Source organism: Corylus avellana, chromosome 3 (assembly GCF_965113065.1).
Source record: "Corylus avellana chromosome 3, dhCorAvel1.hap1.2, whole genome shotgun sequence".
Classification (NCBI taxonomy): domain Eukaryota; kingdom Viridiplantae; phylum Streptophyta; class Magnoliopsida; order Fagales; family Betulaceae; genus Corylus; species Corylus avellana.
This window is the reverse complement of record NC_142492.1, coordinates 3,663,027-3,683,375: the sequence shown is the minus strand read 5'-3', so window position 1 is coordinate 3,683,375 and position 20,349 is coordinate 3,663,027. Positions and strand designations below refer to the sequence as shown.

General features: G+C 34.7%; 1 pseudogene across 1 annotated transcript; it reads right to left on the bottom strand.

Annotated features, from left to right (window-relative positions):
- Positions 1 to 2,357: 2,357 nt before the first annotated feature.
- Positions 2,358 to 5,199, bottom strand: LOC132174506 (G-type lectin S-receptor-like serine/threonine-protein kinase At4g27290; annotated as a pseudogene). Its single transcript, XR_015911656.1, has 6 exons — positions 3,826 to 5,199; positions 3,545 to 3,661; positions 3,272 to 3,429; positions 2,990 to 3,200; positions 2,616 to 2,862; positions 2,358 to 2,538 (listed from the first exon to the last, which is right to left on the bottom strand). The product of XR_015911656.1 is annotated as a G-type lectin S-receptor-like serine/threonine-protein kinase At4g27290 (transcript).
- Between the last annotated feature and the right edge of the window lie 15,150 nt (positions 5,200 to 20,349).

Below are 20,349 nucleotides of genomic sequence, written 5' to 3'. Positions count from 1 at the left end.
GAGAGTGATGGTGTGTTGACAGGAAAGAGAAAGATGATGAGAGGTGTGCGGAGAGACAAAAGAGTTTTTTCTTCAATTTAATAAGCATCTGGATCGCTACAGTGGAACCCAAAACATTGGGTTCTACTGTAGCAGCTGATGGTTTAAGGAAGCATATAGGGACTCTGCTGTGAGACGTTTTTTGCTATTTTTTGAGCATATTCCCTAAACTTAGGGAACAGACTCCCTATAGGAATACTCTTATACCACTTGGAGTATAATTCACGTGAACTCCAAATAGGAGTCGTAAACCAAAGCCAACCAAGTAAAGAAAGTAATGTTGGCCCCACGTGAAAGACTTGAGATATTCAAGTCAAACCATAGCAGTATCATATGAATATGTTATATATATAAATCATTTATCTTTTCTTATTAATGTGTTCTATCTCTAACTAATTATATTATGCAGCGGCTATATGGCACCAGAATATGCTTTTGATGGACTATTCTCGACAAAATCAGACATTTTTAGCTTTGGCATCTTGTTACTGAGATAGTAAGCGGAAAGAAAAGTAGAGGACTGTATCATCAAGATCTCAACCTTAACTTCATAGGATATGTAAGTCGTCTCAAATTAAGAGTTTGAATTCTTTTCAGAACCAAACAGTAACGACTTATAAGTTTCAATATCTTTCTTTAGGCATGGAGACTCTGGAAAGAAGGCAAGCCACTGGAAGTGGTTGATGCTTCCTTAGGGGACTCACACTCTTCATCAGAAGTGTTGCGTTGCATCCATGTTAGTCTCTTATGTGTGCAGCAGCATTCTGAGGATAGGCCGAGCATTTCATCTGTTGTTTTAATGTTGAGTAGTGAGAGTACTGCATTGCCGCAGCCCAAAGAACCCGGTTGCTTTCTAGAAAAGGATTCATATGCTGCAGGTTCTTCATCAAGTAAGCATGATATATCTTCAACCAACGCAATAACCATTACATTACTAGAGGCTCGATAAGGATTAATATGTATGCTAAATCAGGGTGAGTTTCTCCATGATGGTCGGTTTCTGTCTGATTCGTTTTGCAGCCGGCCGGGGGATTACAAATGAGTTCAATGGCATTTTGATCTTTTTGCAGCCAATGGAACAGGAACAGGAACACTCCGCATGACATTAAATACGCAAGCATATTTCATAAACCTCTATCATGCGATTCATGCTCTGTTTTGTTCATATTTGGTGCTCAGAGCATGATGTAATCTTTCCTTGGGGTCAAGTTAATTAGAGCTAATAAGGAGTAAATCTCCATTTATTTTCTGACTTTATTTTTCAAGTCTAATAAGAGGAATAGATGACTAGCTAATTCATATTCTTTCCTTAAGTACTAGATCAGTCAAAGTCTTGATCTTAGAGGTCAAGACTAGCTAATTCATATATATATATATATATATATATATATATATATATATATATATATATATATATATATATATATTAATCATGATTTATTGTATAACATGATTAGAATAAAAGTTTGAAAGCCCACGAGGGTTCCCAAGACCATGTTTTGGAATATGCTTAATCAAAATGTTCAATTGCAACCTTTAAATGCATTTCTAGTGTCAAAAAAAAATTCTAAATTTATAGTATGTATTATAGAAGGTACTGATTCTAAAATTGTTCAAAGAAAAACATTCATTTTCAAACTCATGATATATTCCTAACTCCTGTGTGTAAACACTGTCCACTAGATGAATAAACAACATGAATACAGTAGAAGCAACCTTGCTCTAAGTCAAAGCTATTTACATTTTTCTCTTTTTGACCCTTTTGTCCTAATTATATTACATAAATTCATTTAAAAAGAAAAAAGAAAAAAGGAAAAAAAAAAAAAAAAAAAACTCTCCATTTTCGCTCTCAAGCGACGTTATTTACCGTGCTTCAAGCAATGTAATGGTCATTTCGTTTTTTTAACAACTTCCATGCGTGCAAGATGAAGAATTTGCTTCAGGTGAATCTGTAAAGAAACCTGGTTGTTTTGGCTTAGGCAATAAAGTCTCACTGCTCAACATTTAAACTACAGACGACATGTTTGGTCTATCTTCTGGTCTTTGTTGCACACATAACAGGCCCACATGAATGTGTCGTACTACATTAGATATAGTGCATAAGTCACCTATCAATTCATCAATCAATTCCATTGGCTTGTTTTCAATCCAAAGTTTCCATGCCCGAAAGAAATGAAAACCAAATTTTGTTGGTTTGACTACCCTCAAATTGGCCCATAACTATTAAAAGAGCACCAAAATAATAGGGGCATCATGTGACCCTCTCTATTGTCAATAATTGCATTGTTAATAAAAAGTTTCCTTCAAAAAAGAGTAAATTAGTAGGAGTAGCCACTCTTTATGCTTACATGTCCAAGAAGATTATGGTGGTGGTCTGGATGACAAAATCCTCTATTCTTCTTTCCACTCATTATCTCTAATACTAAAACTCCAAAACTAAATACATCAGATTTTATCAAGTATTGTCCATGCACCGCATACTCAGGAGACATATAACCACTGCAAAATATCATTGCAAAGAAAAGAAGTTAAAAACAACTAAATTTAACCTATAAAAGAAGTTTAAGCATACTTACTATGTTCCAATAATCCTATTGGTCTCGGAATCAATTTGATGTCTCCCAAATGACCTAGCCAAGCCAAAGTCTGAAATTTTTGGATTCATATTGTTATCTAGAAGGATATTGCTAGCTTTGAGAACTCTATGTATAATTCTCAGTCTAGAATCTTCATGAAGATAAAGAAGCCATTTAGCAACGCCACGAATAATGTTGATGAGCATATGCCAATCCAATAATTTACTCTTTGCTTGATTTGTCCAATCTCACATTTATGTTAGTGCATTCAAAAAATAAAAATAAAAATAAATAAATAAATAACAATTTCATTGATGAATGAGGATAAGACTAAACATGAATGCTTTGAATTAGGTCAAGGACAAGGTTCAAACCAAAAATAAAGGAGTCCAAGCTTTTCTTAGGCATGTATTCATAGATTAACATGTTTTCATTTTCTTTGACGCGACAACCAAGAAGCTTCACAAGATTACGGTGTTGAAGTTTGGCAATTAAAATAACTTGATTTTTGAACTCATTCGGTCCTTGTCTATAACTCTTTGAAAGCCTTTTCACAGCTATATCTCTTCCTTCTAGTAATGTACCCTGAAACTCAAATAGTCAGTATATTTTGAAAAACAATAAAATATAACTCAACTAGTTATGTTATCATTTACCTTGTACACAGGTCCAAAGCCACCTTCACCAAGCTTCTTGTTGTTTGAAAAATTATCTGTTGCATTAGCTATGGCAGCCAAATCAAATATCGGTAACTCCATATCTTCCTTCCCATCTTCATTGTCACCATCCTTCATCTGATTTCCTTTTGTCATTCCTAAAATAACAAGAGATGTATGGGCATGAAAAATCTACTAATTATTTAAACTTCTTAGATATAAATTGACTCTCATGAATTAATTATTATCAGAGTTCATTTCTTACAAACCTACCTTGGTTTCTGAATTTCTTCTTCCATATGTATGAGACTAGTCCAACTATTGTCATTCCCACGACTAGTAATGTTAAGCCAACTATAATTGCTACTAGTTTCTTTTTCTCAAGATGACCTGAAATATCAAATGTCTAAAAGTCTGAACAAACATATAATCAGCCTGCTTTCACCAATTGAACATTAGCCAAAAGATATTGTTGTCCACATGTCCTATTGTTTAAAATAGAAGAAAAAAAACTAAGACAAAATCCAAAGAGAAAAATAGAAGTGAAATCGTACCTAATTCTGAAATGGCCATCCTTATATAGAGGTCTTGCCCACTCTCACCGAGTTCTCTTATATCAACAAGGCTATCAAATCAAAGCAGGCAGCCGCTTCCTCCATTCCTGATATCTAAACTTGCATATGATGTGCAGGAGCAATTTTTCAAACACATTCCTTCGCATTCCTTGAGGCTCATGCTCTTGTTATACCAGCAAGATGATGTGTCCGGCAATTTCACCTTCATGCGCTGCTGGAATCGATCTCCGTCACTGCATTCCAAAGGAGTCCTTCGAACACACCCATCAGACCAATCTGCTGAATCCCAATGTTTTGGAGACTTGGGTAAGAATCCTTCCAAGCATGCACATACAGGAGACTTACTGATGTTGCAGATAGCATATTCACCGCATAACGCATACTTTTCGCACTCATCTGCCTGGGATGTGTAGAAAAGCTGCCAACTCTGTGTCCGATCCATCCATATGAATCCTTGCGCAACGCCTGATAGGTTTTGCACATATCTTGAGAAAATAGAATTCTTTAAGATATTGTAATCGTAATAGACCTCCTTCTCATTCATCACCAACTCATCCTCAAATACAGGATTCGATCTTAACCCATAATATCCTGTAAGATGAAGGCCATTCCATGACCCTGCTCTAGCCTTTATTGAATCTCCCTTCCTAAAAACCAGTTGGGGCACGAGGATCTATCCGCATTGAATACTCACCTTGACCCGGATCTTTCGTGCTCTTCCATGATGAAATAAACCTATCAAGACCAGTTTCTAAATTCCATCCAAGCTTCATATCCGGAAGGAATGTGTCACAAGGATAATCAAAACTCTGCCACAAAAACTTCTCCGCGTCATCAACATTCCCATCTTTGACAACAAGATTTCCAGTGTCCAAGAGCTGTGCAACTGGATTTTGTGGGGTTGTTGATGTATTAGAAGACCAAACAGTACCATTGGAGCTATTAAGAAGCACAAGAACTCCATCATTGGTGACCTTTAAAACTCCTGAGCGATCGCTAAGCGAAGCGTCTCTGTTGGCTACCCATACAACTGTCTCCGGAGATATCATGTACCAAATTCCCACATATCGGCTTTTGGAATTACCTGGGCTGAAGAATCCCAATTGAAATTGTCCGCCAGCTGAAACTAAAGTGCCACCGTCTCTGAGAGATTGAGTTGGAGTGATAGTGTCAAGTGAAATGGAGATTCTAAACAGAGAGAAGACAGAGTATAAGACAAAAAGATGAGTAAAAGCTTCCATTGATTTTCTTATTCGGAGACAGTAGTATATCCATAGAAGAATAGATTTAAGCAGCCACAGAGCCCATTATCAGTTGTTTCCGAAGACAAAATTACTTGGAGTTGGAAACCATGATTCTTCAGAACCAGAGAGAGAGAAAGAAAGATACGAAAATGGAGTCTTCAGTAAGGTGGCGCAGGCTCTTCGAATCGACGTTGCTGATTTCTCCAAAAACCAACACAGAAAGATATAAAAGACGAAAGTGAAAACCACGCAGCTTCTCGATTTTTTTTAGTCTTTACTGATCCTGACACCTTACCAGCTTCTTCCTTTTTTTTTTTGTTGTTTTTCAAAATGTATTTCCTTTCTACAAATTTGAACTCAGGAAGCCTGCTTCTCCCATCTTATCTGAAACTGAAAGTGATCAAAAGTCGTTCATGGGGCCCAAGATTGCAAAAACCGCATGCTATGCTAACAAAAGGAATTATTAATAACTCCTAGTCAAGTCACTGGGGTGGTTGGAACTCTCCATCAAAAGTCAAAGTCGGTGGATTATGTGGAAGTTTTTGAAGAGCTCAGGTAGCTTTTTGGACTCAGATATTTCCAAATACTGATATATTTTTGAAAAACGTTATCTCGACTCCAAAAATTTGTTTATTACAATTTATGCGAAATTAATATTATGAAGCAATAAACAATTCAATCACTCAAAATATTTAAAGCAATAAAGAGGCAGATACAGATATTTTGGTTACGAAGAGGAAACATTTTAGAAACCGATCTAAAAGTAAAACCTCTCCGGGGCAGCCAAACCCAGGAAATCACTATCAAAAGATTATCCAGAGATTACAGACACTAGGAACACTTACAACCCTTTGCAAGACCTTGGCTCTGTAAGATCGACAAGCCTACAACTCGTCTCCTTGCTCACAATCTTCTTCAACGTGATTCTCCTTTACCGGACCCTTCCGATAGACTTCTCAACCGTAGATTTATCAAAGAAATAACTAAAAAGATTTAATTTAACGCTCACCACATATGATCTCTCTTAGCACAGCCTCCGACGAACTCTCTGGGGGTAAAAATTCTTGCTTCTCTCTTCTATAATGATGTATATATACCCCCGACAAAACCTTAGACCTAACCCACTTAAAATCACGTTTTTGGGCCTAAAACTTACGGGGTGTCCGGACATGTTAATGGGCGGTCCGGACACGGCTTTGCGGAACAAGATTTTAGTTTCTGGAAATGAGGTCCGGACCCGGGGAATTGCGGTCCGGACCCGGCCTGTCCAGTCTTGATCAACAGCTCCGATCGATGGGCATTTGGGTCCGATTGAGCTGAAATTTTGCAGGAACGTTCATAACACATGAATCTACATTATGAACGGTGGAGATTGGATTCTGAGCATTCTATATCAGTGTTTGAGCCCGTGAACAGTAACATCTGCATTTTGGAACTGAATTAAGCCAATACAAGAACTAACATTTTTAAATAATTAAATTCTAATGTTAATTTGTCTTGCATGGGATTAATTGTATGATCGAGGAAAAGAAAGGTGACCCTCCGTTTTACATTAAAAATATGAATATTAAGTTTTATATTAATTGTTTTCAGGTAAAATTAAGCTTTAAAAATAATTTTTAAAAAATCTAATTATAACTTAATTAATTATTTTGAAGTAATATTACATATACTTTCCTTAAGAAGTTACAATTATTGTTGATTTAACTTGGTATCAATCAACTTCTCTCTTAATTTCTAAGGAAGAAAGAAGAAAAATCTCTCGTGGCTTTCCGTCACTATCAATCAACTTCTCCATTTAAGCGGATTTCCATTTTCCTTTTGCTGATCATTTGGAACTCGTGGTAGGATCGACGGATCGGGGCCAATATATGTCTGAATAGGGAAGAAGTTTTCGCAAAGAAAAAGTCTAAAAATAACATATTCTTATCTTATTTCATTATTAGTTTACTATATTGGCATAGTATTGTCAATTTATTATTGATTTTTTTATTTATTTATTAAGATTAATCTAAAGATATATAGACAATGCCAAAGCAATATAGTAGGATGGTGATAGAATAAAAATATTACTCTTTCATGAAATGTTGAATTTTCAGTCTGCCAATCAATGTTAGATAAAGAAACAAACTGGTTTTTATAAACTATCCTAATAAAGTGATATGCATTATTAAAACATGGGAGAATCACATTTTTTTTTAATAGCATGTGTTTGGCTCATGATGTAAACAGTTGCTGACCTTCTCATGGCCTATGTAACACTCTAGCTCATGTATACTATAAAGGTATTTATTTACATTGGCTTCAACAAATTAGCTTTTTTTGGCTATTTTAACTAGCAATGGAACAAAAAAATGCTTTACATCTGGCTTAATAAAATAACTAAGAATTTGTTAAGCTGCTACATTGCTCAGCAAAGCTCAACAAATCCTTATTTATATTAATAATAAAAGTAATGTTGCTCTCTCTCTTCCCTTAGGAATAGAAAAAATAAATAAATAAATAATATTTAAATTTTTTTTAAAAAAAAATGAAAATAAATAGCTATAATGTTAAGCCAGATATAAGTGATTTGAAAAGGTAGATAGCTAAAATAGAAAAATATGTTTTTTAACTAAATATTTGTTGAGTCAGATGTAACCGTTCCAAGCTAAGAGTAGTAACAACACATTTCTTAAACTATATTCTCTTTCTACAACAGATTTTGATTATCTTCCCTAAATCAAGTGAAAGTTACACTACTATAGTGCTATCTAAAAATCTACCCAATTCTCACTTTTCTTTTTCTTTTCTTTTCTTTTTTTTTTTTTCTTTTTTTGTCTTCTTTTTTAGATTAATGAACAATTTTATAAAAGGAAACTGAAAGTTTACAAAACTATAACTATTTCTCTCAAAACTCTAACAATTTTGTCAATGGACCCAAAAAAAAAGCCCCCAAATTATTTATCTCAAATTCAACTCCAACATTCTTACATTTTACATTACATCAATCACATTTTACTACTATTCAAATAAAAAAATTATTACAAAATTTTTTTTTTTTCACTTTTCCATATCAAACATTTTTAATTTTTTTCACACATCTAGGTCACTTTTTTTTTTTTCAAGCCATTAGCAAACACAAAACATAGAACCAGCTACAAACAATAGCAACCAACAAAAGTACTCGAATACCCTCACGGTGTGTTTGTTAAAGGGTTTTGGTCTATAGTAAAAATTGATTGATGTAAAAAAAAAAAAAAGTGAAATAATAAAAATGTTTGGTGTTGAAAAATGAAAAAAAAAAATTTTGTTTTGTAGTTATTTTTTTATTTTAATAGTAATAAAAAGTAATTGATGTGATAAAAAAATAAGAAAAAATAAAAAAGAAAAAAAAAGAAAAAGAAAAGGAGGGCCTTAATGCCTTGTACCTTCAATGCCCACGCCAACTTAACCTATACAACTCTCTATACGACAAAACAAGAAGCTTTTTGGGGCAACAGTGCAGCAGTGCCGGTGATGACTTTTGTGTTTATTCTGTCGGCCACGTGCTTGACTTCTGTGTTACAAGCGGGATGATAGCTGCCTTAAAATGGCCGGTGGTTCACAATACTTCAAGTCGGCCACGTGCTTGACGTTTGATGCTTTTCTTAATTGCTCCCATCTTATATGAAACTGAAAGTGATAAAAAGTCGTTCAGGGGCCCAAGATTGAAAAAACCGTATGCTATGCTAACAAGAGGAAAGATTTGTTTGGCAGACCATTTTTTTTCTTAGAAACTGTAATGGAGGTGAAGTGATAAGATATAAAGTTTTGAATTTTTTCTGTTGAAAACTGAAAATTTTTTGTTTTGGTGCTTTTTTAAAAAAATAAAAAATAAAAATAAAAATTAAAAAATTAAGGGACACTTCAATTTGACCTCCTAAACTTTCAACCGATTTTACAAATCCATTCCTCAACTTTCAAGTCTCATACTTTGGACCCCTAAACTTTAAATTACTCTCACTTAGGACCCTTTTATTAGTTTTCAATGTTAAACTCAAACGGTTTGACTTTTTATGCCCATTATATCCTCACCCGAAAATTACACGGTTTTGGACCCCAAACTACAGCACCCAGCCCAGCCCAGCCCAAAACGACACTGTTTTAGGCATTAAATATTTTTTTAAAAAAAAAAATTAGATAGGAGAGCCACCCCCTTGGCCAAAAAGGAGTGGCCGGACCACCACCAAGGGCCTAGGGTTGGTTTCGGCCACCCCCCATACTGGTCGTAGGGGCTGGCCACCCCCAAAAGCACAAAACCCATTCCCTTTTTTTTTTTTTTTTTTTTTTGGCCTTTTGGGGGTGGCCGGACCACCCCCTTGGCCAGGGGGGTGGTTCGACCACCCCCATACCGGCCATGGGGGTGGCTGCTCCAGCCACCCCCTTAGCCAAAAATGGGGTGGTCCGGCCACCCCCTTTTGGCCAGGGGGTGGTTGGAGCCATCCCGATCCGATTTTTTTTTTTTTTTTTTTTTTGCTTTTCTTTATCTTTTTTTTTTAAAAAAAAAAAAAATAGATGCTCAAAACAGTGTCATTTTGGGCTGAGGGTGGGTGTTGTAGTTTTGGGTTTTTCGAAATTTCAGGTGGACTGGGTGAGGGTATAATGGGCATAAAAAGTCAAACCGTTTGAGTTTAACGTTGAAAACTAACTGAGGGGTCCTAAGTGAAAGTAATTGAAAGTTTAGAGGTCCAAAGTGAGAGATTTGAAAGTTGAAGGGGGTTTGTAAAATTGGCTGGAAGTTCAGGTGGTCAAACTGAAGTTTTCTAAAAAATTTAATAGTAATAAAAAAGTAAATGACGCGATATAAAAAGTAAAAATAGTGAAAATGTTTTGATTGTTATGAATGCATTCATGCATTTGGTGGATGACCATTTAGTTCCTTCTCTAGGAATTCTACACATTTATGTCATCTTTTAGAATTCCTATAACATCTATGTAATACATTGATGTACCCTTTTATTTCATATTCTTTAACCTCCCATTATGATTCCATGCCTATAAAAGGGAGTATTGAGTTGTATGTAAATCACACAATAATAGAGAAGAATCATACATAGTTCATGAAGAACTAGTTTCACATATTGTAATCTCTTTATCTTGTCTTGTCATTTTCTTTGATTTTACAACACGTTATTGATAAGTGCTAAAATATTCATATTTTCAGCCCTTAACTTGCATGTTTTATTCCTTTGGTTTTAATTAATTAGGTCATTTTAATTCATTTTTGTGTTTTTCATACTTTTATAGGCTTTTAGAAGAAAATGAAGTAAAACTAGGTGATTTGAGCTCAAAAGAGAAGATGGAGACAATTGGAGCTCCCAGGTACTGTGATCAATCGCAGGGTACTTGCGATTTAGCGCAATACTCGAGAGGACACAGCATCGAGCAGGCCAGGAGTGATCGAGCGCATGACAAAAGAAGGAACGATCCCAGACATGCGATCGAGCGCACATGGGCTACGATCGAGCGCACCCGTGCGCAGGAGACTTATCAAGTGGTGGCTGGATTAACATTCTTTCCATATTAGGGTTTTCCAACTCCAAATTGTAATAGGTTTTGAAACCCTACGAAATCCCTAGGTTTACTAGTTTGTCTAGGACTTCTAATGCCGATAAATAGACCCTTAAGTCTCTAGAATAGAGAAACTTTGTAAGGAGAAGAATAGGAGCTCTTCAATTTCAAGTCTCGGGTTTATTCTTTTCCTTTCTTTCTTTTATTTTATGAAGATGTTTAACATCAATTTTATGTTTAGCTAATTTAATTAGTAGGGCTTGATTGAAGCCCTAGTTATGTTTTGTTAATATTTTAATATTGGCGCCTTTGTGATGATCTTGTTGTGCTATTTAACTTGATTAATACCTGCTTGCATGAATTCCTCATATGTGTGTGCCTGATCAACATATGCATGTGGTACGGACTAGTTAGTTAAATCAATTTGGATGGCCGAGTCTTGGGTTTAACATAAGTAACAAAAGAATTCATACCGGGTTCTTGGGTTAATCAACATGGGAAACTGGGAGTATATGCCATGCCCTAGACCTCATGTGTTTGTTGATTTCCATAGAACATATGCTTTCCTAAGGAACAACTTAGTATAAATCATGCTAAATCCCTTAGGAATGAAAAGAGTTAAAGTATACGCCATGCCTAACTTGTTGCTTAGGAAAATCTATAGCCTTAAGAGTATACGCCATGCCCTAAGGTTGACAAACATTAAATATGCATAACTTGATCAAAGCATTGGTATATTGTTATATTAGCTAAATATAATTAGTGGTGGATATCAAAGCCCTACCCTTTATTATCATTACTTCACAATCAATCTTTGTTTTGCTTAAGGAATCTATTTTTAAACATAAATTCAGCAATCCTCGTGGGAATGATCATGTACTTGCACCATATACTACTATGTTGACCTTGTGCACTTTCAGGTAAAACGTACAATTATTATCTATTAATTTAGGTAATATTTTGCACAACAGTTATCAGCATGAAGCTCTAGCCCATTGTTGTGTTCTTTTGATCTTCAACATCAAAAACTATCCGTGAGGTATTCTCAATTCATTACAAGTTTCTTTAGCATTTAGTAATCTTATTATCTATTTTGTTAATTAACATTCTAACATATGCTTAGAAATTTTTATTGTTTTAAGAATCATATGATAACATTTGCATATTATGATTTATGTGAGATTTATTATAAATTAGAATTTTATCATACTAATGTTATGAATATGATGTCCTATAATTTTATATGCCTGAAGCATATAAAAATTGAGTACCTTTCGGTAAAGGATCCCTTGACCTTGTGAAATAATTTAAGGGAGAGATACGAGCACCAAAAGACAGTTATCCTCCCAAAAGCTCGTTATGATTGGATGCACCTGAGGTTGCAAGATTTCAAGATTGTCAGTGACTATAACTCTGAACTCTTTAAAATCAGCCCACAATTAAAATTGTGTAGAGAAAAAGTCACTAATATAGATATGTTACAAAAAAACATATACCACATTCCATGCTTCGAATGTGCTCCTGCAGCAGCAATATCGAGTGCGTAATTTCACAAGATATTCTGAACTGATATCTTGTCTTCTAGTGGCTGAGGAAAACAACGAGCTATTAATGAAAAATTATCAATCTCGTCCAACGGGTTTTACACCATTTCCTGAAGCAAATGGAACCTCATTTCATGGTAATAAAGGAAATCATGGTCATAGACGTAGACGTGATAGAAAAAAAAAAAAAAATTATAGAGGTCAAAGGGAACGTACTCATAATTTTTGCAAAAGAAATACTCCATACCACTAGAAGTGGAACCACATTGATGCGAAACAAAATAAAAATAAATAAAGGTTTAAGAATAAACCTACAAAGAATTATGAAGATAAATGTTACAAGTGTGGTATGAAAAGACATTGGTCACGTACCTGTCATACGCCTAATCATCTGGTAGACCTATATCAAGCCTCCATAAAAAAAAAAGGGGATTGAAATGAATTTTGCTCATCACAGTAATCCTGAAAATTCTCTAATTTTTCTTGATACTCTAAATGGAGAGGGTAGCATTCACCTTGATGTTTCTGATTTCTTTGTAGATTCTGACACAAAAACTAATATTTTTATTGGTGATGAATATGTTTACAACAATTAATATGTTTTCATTGTATCTTAATCACAGTATGTTTATATTGTCAAATTTAATTTTATTTTGTTATTTTCTTTTTGATTAATGAAATTTTAATATATATTTTGTTTATATATAGAGGTATGGGTCATATTGATGGAATGATTAATTCCAAGATGATTGGTGAAGATTTGTGTCTAGCGGACAGTTCTACAACGGACACAATTCTTAGAGATAAGAAATATTTTCAATACTTGATATTAAACAAAGCTAGTTTCAATACAATATTAGGTTCAGCAAACCTAATCAAAGGCTCTGGAAGAGCGAATATCATATTGCCAAAAGGAACAAAATTTTGTATTGATGATGCTTTGTATTCTTTTAAATCTAAAAGAAATTTAATTAATTTTAAGGATATTCGTATAAATAGTTATCATGTTGAAACCACTAATGAAGACAGTGACGAATATCTTTATATTACTTCAACAATTTTGGGTCAGAAGCTCATATTGGAAAAACTGAATGCTTTCTCTTCCGGGTTGTATTATACAACAATAAGAACAATTGAATCACATGTTGTGATGCACCAGAAGTGCTCTAATCCAAAGATGTTTATGCTTTGGCATGATCGTCTTGGACATCCGGGAACAATTATGATGCGTCGAATAATTGAGAACTCTCATGGGCATCCCTTAAAGAACCAGAAGATTCTTTTACCAAGTGATTATCCTTGTGCTGGATGTTCTCAAAGTAAACTTGTTATCAAACCATCCCCTTCTAAGGTAATTGTTGAATCTCCATCATTTTTACAAAGGATTCAAGGGGAAATATGTGGGCCGATTCACCCTCCATGTGGGTCATTTAGATATTTTATGGTTTTAATAGATGCATCATTTAGGTGATCACATGTTTGTTTGCTTTCTACTCATAATATTGCATCTGCTAGACTTCTTGCTCAAATTAGATTACAAGTACAATTTCTTGATTATCTAATTCAATCTATTCGGATGGATAATACGGGTGGATTTACATCTCAAGCATTTTATAATTATTGCATGTCAATTGGAATTAATGTTGAACATCTTGTTGCTCATACTCATTCTCAAAATGGTTTAACTGAATTGTTTATTAAACGACTTCAGTTAATTGCTCGACCTTTGCTTATGAAAACAAAATTACCTATTTCTGCTTGGGGACATGCAATATTACATGCTGCATCATTAGTTCGGATAAAACCAACAGCTTACCAAAAATATTCCCCTTTGCAACTTGCATTTGGTCAACCACCAAAATTTTTTTTATTTTCGTATTTTTGGTTGTGCTGTATATGTTCCAATTGTGCCACATCAACGCGCTAAGATTGGACCTCAACGTAGACTTGAAATTTTTGTTGGTTTTGATTCTCCTTCTATCATTAGAGACATTGAGCATTTAACTGGTGATATTTGTAAAGCACGTTTTGAAGATTGTCATTTTGATGAAAACATATTTCCATCACGAGGGAGAGAAAAGTCGATGCCAGAAGCACGACAAGAAATCACTTGAAATAATTCGACATTATCTCATTTTGATCCTCATACAAATCAATGTGAACTAGAAGTTCGGAAGATCATTAATTTGTAGAGTATTACAAATCAATTGCCGGATGCATTTACTGACAATAAGAAAATAATTAAGTCTCACATTCTAGTTGCTAATACTCCAACGAAGATAGAAGTCCCTGTAGGACAATCAATTAATACAGCAGCAAATGAGTCTAAGACACGCCTGAAGCGTGGAAGACCTATTGGTGCAAAGGATAAGATTCCCCGGAAGAGAAAAGCATAAGGAAATGAAATCGGCACTCCTGAAGAGGCCTTACCCACAAAACAGGCAACGGAAATTGATCAATCCAAACTTTCTGTACAAAATTCTCCTAGAAATGAATCCCCCGAAGAGGAACCTCTTGAAGAGGAATCTCCTGAAGAGTTACCCCCTGAAGAGGAACAAGTACCTGAAAATAATGAGATCTCAATAAATTATTTAAGTACAGGAGAAATATTGGATAAAAACAAAATTGTTGTCGACAACATATTTTCATTTAAAGTTGCATTTGACATTACCAAAAGTAATGATGATATTGAACCACAAACCGTCGAAGAATGTCGACGTAGAAATAATTGGCCAATGTGGAAGGAAGCAATTCAGGCAGAATTGAACTCACTAGCAAAATGTGAAGTATTTGGACCTGTAGTCCAAACACCCGAAGGTTTATCGCCTGTTGGATACAAGTGGGTATCTGTACGAAAACAAAATGAGAAAAATGAAATTGTGAGATATAAAGCAAGACTTGTTGCACAAGGTTTCCTGCAAAAACCTGGTATTGATTATGAAGAAACATATTCCCTTGTAGTGGATGCAATTACATTTACATTTTTGATTAGCTTGGTAGTTACAGAAAGTTTGGATGTGTGTTTAATAGATGTGGTTACAGCACATTTATATGGATTACTTGATAATGATATATACATGAAAATTCCTGAAGGATACAAAATGCCTGAAACATATAATTTCAAATCCCGAAGTATTTATTCTATCAAGCAACAAAGATCTTTATACGGGTTAAAGCAACCCGGACACATATGGTACAATCGTCTTAATGAATATCTATTGAAAGAAGGATTTGAGAATAATCCAATTTGTCCATGCGTTTTCATTAAGAAATCAGAATCTGGATTTGTTATCATTGCAGTTTATGTAGATGATTTAAATCTTGTTGGGACTCCAGAAGAGCTCATAAAAACTGCCACTTATTTAAAAAATGAGTTTGAGATGAAAGATCTTGGAAAGACAAAATTTTGTCTTGGTTTACAGATTGAACATTTTCCAAATGAAATTCTCGTTCATCAGTCAACATACACAGAAAAAGTCTTGAAGCACTTTTATATGGAGAAAGCTCAGCCTTTGAGCACTCCAATGGTTGTTCGATCACTTGATGTGACAAAAGACCATTTTCGACCTCGAGAAGATGACGAAGAAATTCTTGGTCTTGAAGTACCATATCTTAGTGCAATTGGTGCTCTGATGTATCTTGCAAATTGCACACGACCTGATATAACACTTTCAGTTAATTTACTAGCAAGATACAGCTCTGCACCAACTCGAAGGCATTGGAATGAGGTCAAACATGTTCTACGTTATCTTCGTGGAACAACTGATATGGGATTATTTTATTCAAGATGTTCAAATTCACAATTAGTTGGATATGCAGATGTGTGTTTTCTTTCTGATCCGCATAAAGGTAGATTTCAAATAGGATATCTATTTACATGTGGAAGTACTGCTATTTCATGGAGATCTGTCAAGCAAACACTTGTTGCTACTTCTTCAAATCACTCGAAGATTATTGCAATTCATGAAGTAAGTCGATAATGCATATGACTAAGATCAGTAATTCAACACATTCGAGAAAAGTGTGGTTTATCCACAATCAAAGATATCCTGACAATATTATATGAAAATAATGCTGCTTGTATCACCCATATCAAAAGAGGATATATCAAAGGTGATAGAACCAAACACATTTCATCAAAGTTCTTTTATACACATGAGTTCTAGAAAAGTGGTGATATTGATGTCAAACAGATATGATCAAGTGACAATTTGACAGTTTTATTTACCAAAGCATTACCAATTGCAACATTTAAGAAGTTGGTGAATAACATTGGAATGCGCCGACTGAAGGATCTTTCATCATAAACAATTGAAGCTCTTCATGCTAATGAGGGGGAGTAAAATGATTATGCTGATTATACTTTTTTTCCTTCGCTAAGGTTTTTCCCATTGGATTTTCCTTTGCAAGGTTTTAATGAGATAGTCCTAAAGCATACGAAGACGCACTAGAATATTGTACTATTTTTCCTTCGCCACAATTTTTTTCTCAGTGGGTTTTTCTTGATAAGGTTTTAACGAGGCATATTCTTAGTGTATGGTCATCCAAGGGTGAGTGTTATGAATGCATTCATACATTTGGTGGATGACCATTTAGTTCCATCTCTTGGAATTCTACACATTTATATCATCTTTTAGAATTCCTATAACATCCATGTAATACATTGATGTACCATTTTGTTTCATATTCCCCCTTTCATATTCCTTAACCTCTCATTATGATTACATGCCTATAAAAGGGAGTATTGAGTTATATGTAAATCAAACAATAATAGAGAAGAATCATACATAGTTCCTGAAAGACTAGTTTCACATATTGTAATCTATTTATCTTGTCTTGTCATTTTCTTTGATTTTACAACATTGATGTTATTTTCTTTAAATAAAAGTGTCGTGAATACTGAATAGTAAAACAATGGGAAATGGTTTGCCAAAGGGCATGAATAGTAAGACTTTTTTTTTCCAAATTATTATTGGATTTATGGGTTTATAAGTGGAATTCACATAAGTCCCATAGATTTAATGGAAATTTTAAAAAAAATGTTAGAAAAACTTGAAGAAGATGTATAGCACATCTACAAAATATTATAATTAGTGCAAAACTGACTTCGTAATTTTTTTTTTTTTTTTTTTCAAGTAGCATATGTTTCAGCTTATAAGCTATATGCTCTTTCATGGTAAACTATATGCCCTTCCCTTATGTGATTAAACAACTCAAAATTTATTTGTACTAGCTCTTTCATGCATTTAAAAACTACATTCTCATTTAAAAATAAAATTACGAATATGGGTGGGTTTAATAGTTTGAATAGAAAACCAATTTGGTGAATTGTGTTTTAAAAAATGTTACAAATGATAACATCCGAGGATGGGGCTGGACTTACGCAGACGAAGCATTGATCTTGGGATTCTTGGCACCTCAAAGTACTTGTAATGTTATGTGCGGAATTTTGGTTTATTTGGCGATTTTATTTTTTAGTCAAGTCTTTTTGTGTCACGTCGTACGTACATGGTATTTAAACCTTGGAAACCACATATTTTCCTTTTTGTATGCCCTTCACAGTTGACAGCCACACTTGAATAACTAGCCCTTTCTCAGAGGCTTATTAAACCATGACAGCCCCCACCATTGAATTAACCTAAGTGCTGTTTTACTATCCCAATTTCACCTGATCTATTATTTTACTCAATAGAGGCATAAGTTAATTTTTTTAAAAAAAAACTTGGCATTTCTCTTAAATCAATATATCCATACCTTTGTCCAAGGCCTATTTAAACCTTGACAGTAACCAATGAATCAATAGCTACCATATCTTTGTCTGAGGCCTATCTAATAGCCACCAATGAATCAATAGCTATCATATTTGTGTTCAAGGCCCATTTAATTAAACCTTGGCAGCTACCATATATACTTGTGTTCGAGGCCTATCTAAACCTTGACAGTCACCAATAAATCAATAGCTATTCACTACAAAAATTTTCACATTTAATGACATTTTAATGGTGACAATTTTTTTAGAAAATGTCACTAAATTGCGACTTTTTAACTATTCAAACGTCATTGTTCATAAAATAGTGATGTTTAAATATTGTTACGGTTCACGAGTGACTAATCGCGCACGATTAGTGACTCGGGAATAGTAACTACTATTCACGTGAATAGTGACGTGTGAACATTAAAATGTATCAAAATTTGAAAGTATTGACGCCCAAAATCTGCCTTTAAAACAACCCCCACACCCAGAAACTTCAAAAAATTTCAACTTTTACCCAACACTCATAAAACCCTATATATATATATATATATATATATATATATGCAAAAAAACATTTTTTTTTTTTTCTCAAATCTCAATAGCTATCTACCATACATTTGTCCGAGGCCCATTTATATCTTGACAATGGGCATTGAATCAAGGGTTACCTACCATACATTTGTCCAAGGCCTATTTAAACCGTTTCAGCCACCATTGAATCAATAGCTACCTACCATGGATTTGGATCCCCTGAAATCCTCAGGAGATTCCAGATTTTGAAATTAGGGGATCCTGGCCGTCCATTTTAATCCAAATGGCAGGATCCCGCCACGTGTCCCACTAAATTAAAAAACCTTTAAAATAATAAAATAATATTTAAAATTTAAAAAGTAATTATAAAAGAAAATAATAAAATAATAAAATTTAAAAACAAAAAATAATAAAAAAAACTTGGGGTGGCCGGCCACCCCATTTTTGGCATTGGGGTGGCCGAAGCCACCCCCAACCGCTGGTGATGGTGGCCAAAGCCACCACCATGGCCCTTGGGGGTGGATCCAAACTCAAATTTTTTTAAATTTGGGTTTGACACTTGGGGGTTACCGATCCACCCCCCAAGGACCATGGGGGTGGCAACTGTGGCATCTGCCACCCCTGCCACCCCTAATCGCCATTTGGGGGTGGCTCATGGCCCTTGGGGGTGGCCGATCCACCCCCCCAAGGACCATGGGGGTGGCATCTGCCACCCCTAACCGCCATTTGGGAGTGGCCGATCCACCCCAACCGGCGGTTGGGTGTGGCTTCGGCCACCACCCCAAGTTTTTTTTTTATTTTTTGTTTTTAAATTTTATTATTTTATTTTATAATTACTTTTTAAAATTTAAATATTATTTTATTATTTTAAAGGTTTTTTAATTTCGTGGGACACGTGGTGAGATCCTAACCTTTGGATTAAAATGAACGGCCATGATCCCCTAATTCCAAAATCTGGAATCCCCTGAAGATTTTAGGGGATCCAAATCCTACCTACCATACATTTGTCGGTGGCTCATTTATATCTTGACAGTGGGCGTTGAGTCAAGGGTTACCTACCATATATTTGTCCAAGGCCTATTTAAACCGTGACAGCCACCATTGAATCAATAGCTACCTACCATACCTTTGTCCAAGGTCCATTTAAACCATGACAACCGGCCAATATTGAATTAATAATACCCTATGTGGTTTCTATTGACTGTTAGATTAGGATCACTTACAATTTTAAAGAAATTATGAATTCTAAAATTAAGAAATTTTGGTGGTTCTTTAGAAAGAACAACTTGAAAAATACTACAAATTAAAAAAATGGTATGTTACCGAGGCAATAAAAAATAATTTTCCTCCATAAACGATGGGGCTGGACTTTCGCAGACGAAGCATTGATCTTGGGATTCTTGGCACCTCGAAGCACTTGTAATGTTATGTGCGGAATTTTGGTTTATTTGGCGATTTTATTTTTTAATCAAGTCTTTTTGTGTCACGTGGTATTTAAACCTTGAAAACCACATATTTTCCTTTTTGTATGCCCTTCACAGTTGACAGCCACACTTGAATAACTAACCCTTTCTCAGAGGCTTATTAAACCATGTCACCATGACAGCCACCACCATTGAATTAACCTAAGTGCTGTTTTACTATCCCAATTTCACCTGATCTATTATTTTACTCATTAGAGGCATAAGTTAATTTTTTTTCAAAAAAATTTGGCATTTCTCTTAAATCAATATATCCATACCTTTGTCCAAGGCCTATTTAAACCTTGACAGTAACTAATGAATCAATAGCTACCATATCTTTGTCTGAGGCCTATCTAATAGCTACAAATGAATCAATAGCTATCAAGTTAATTTAGAAGTTTACGAAAAACAATTAAACCAAATAAAAGACTAAC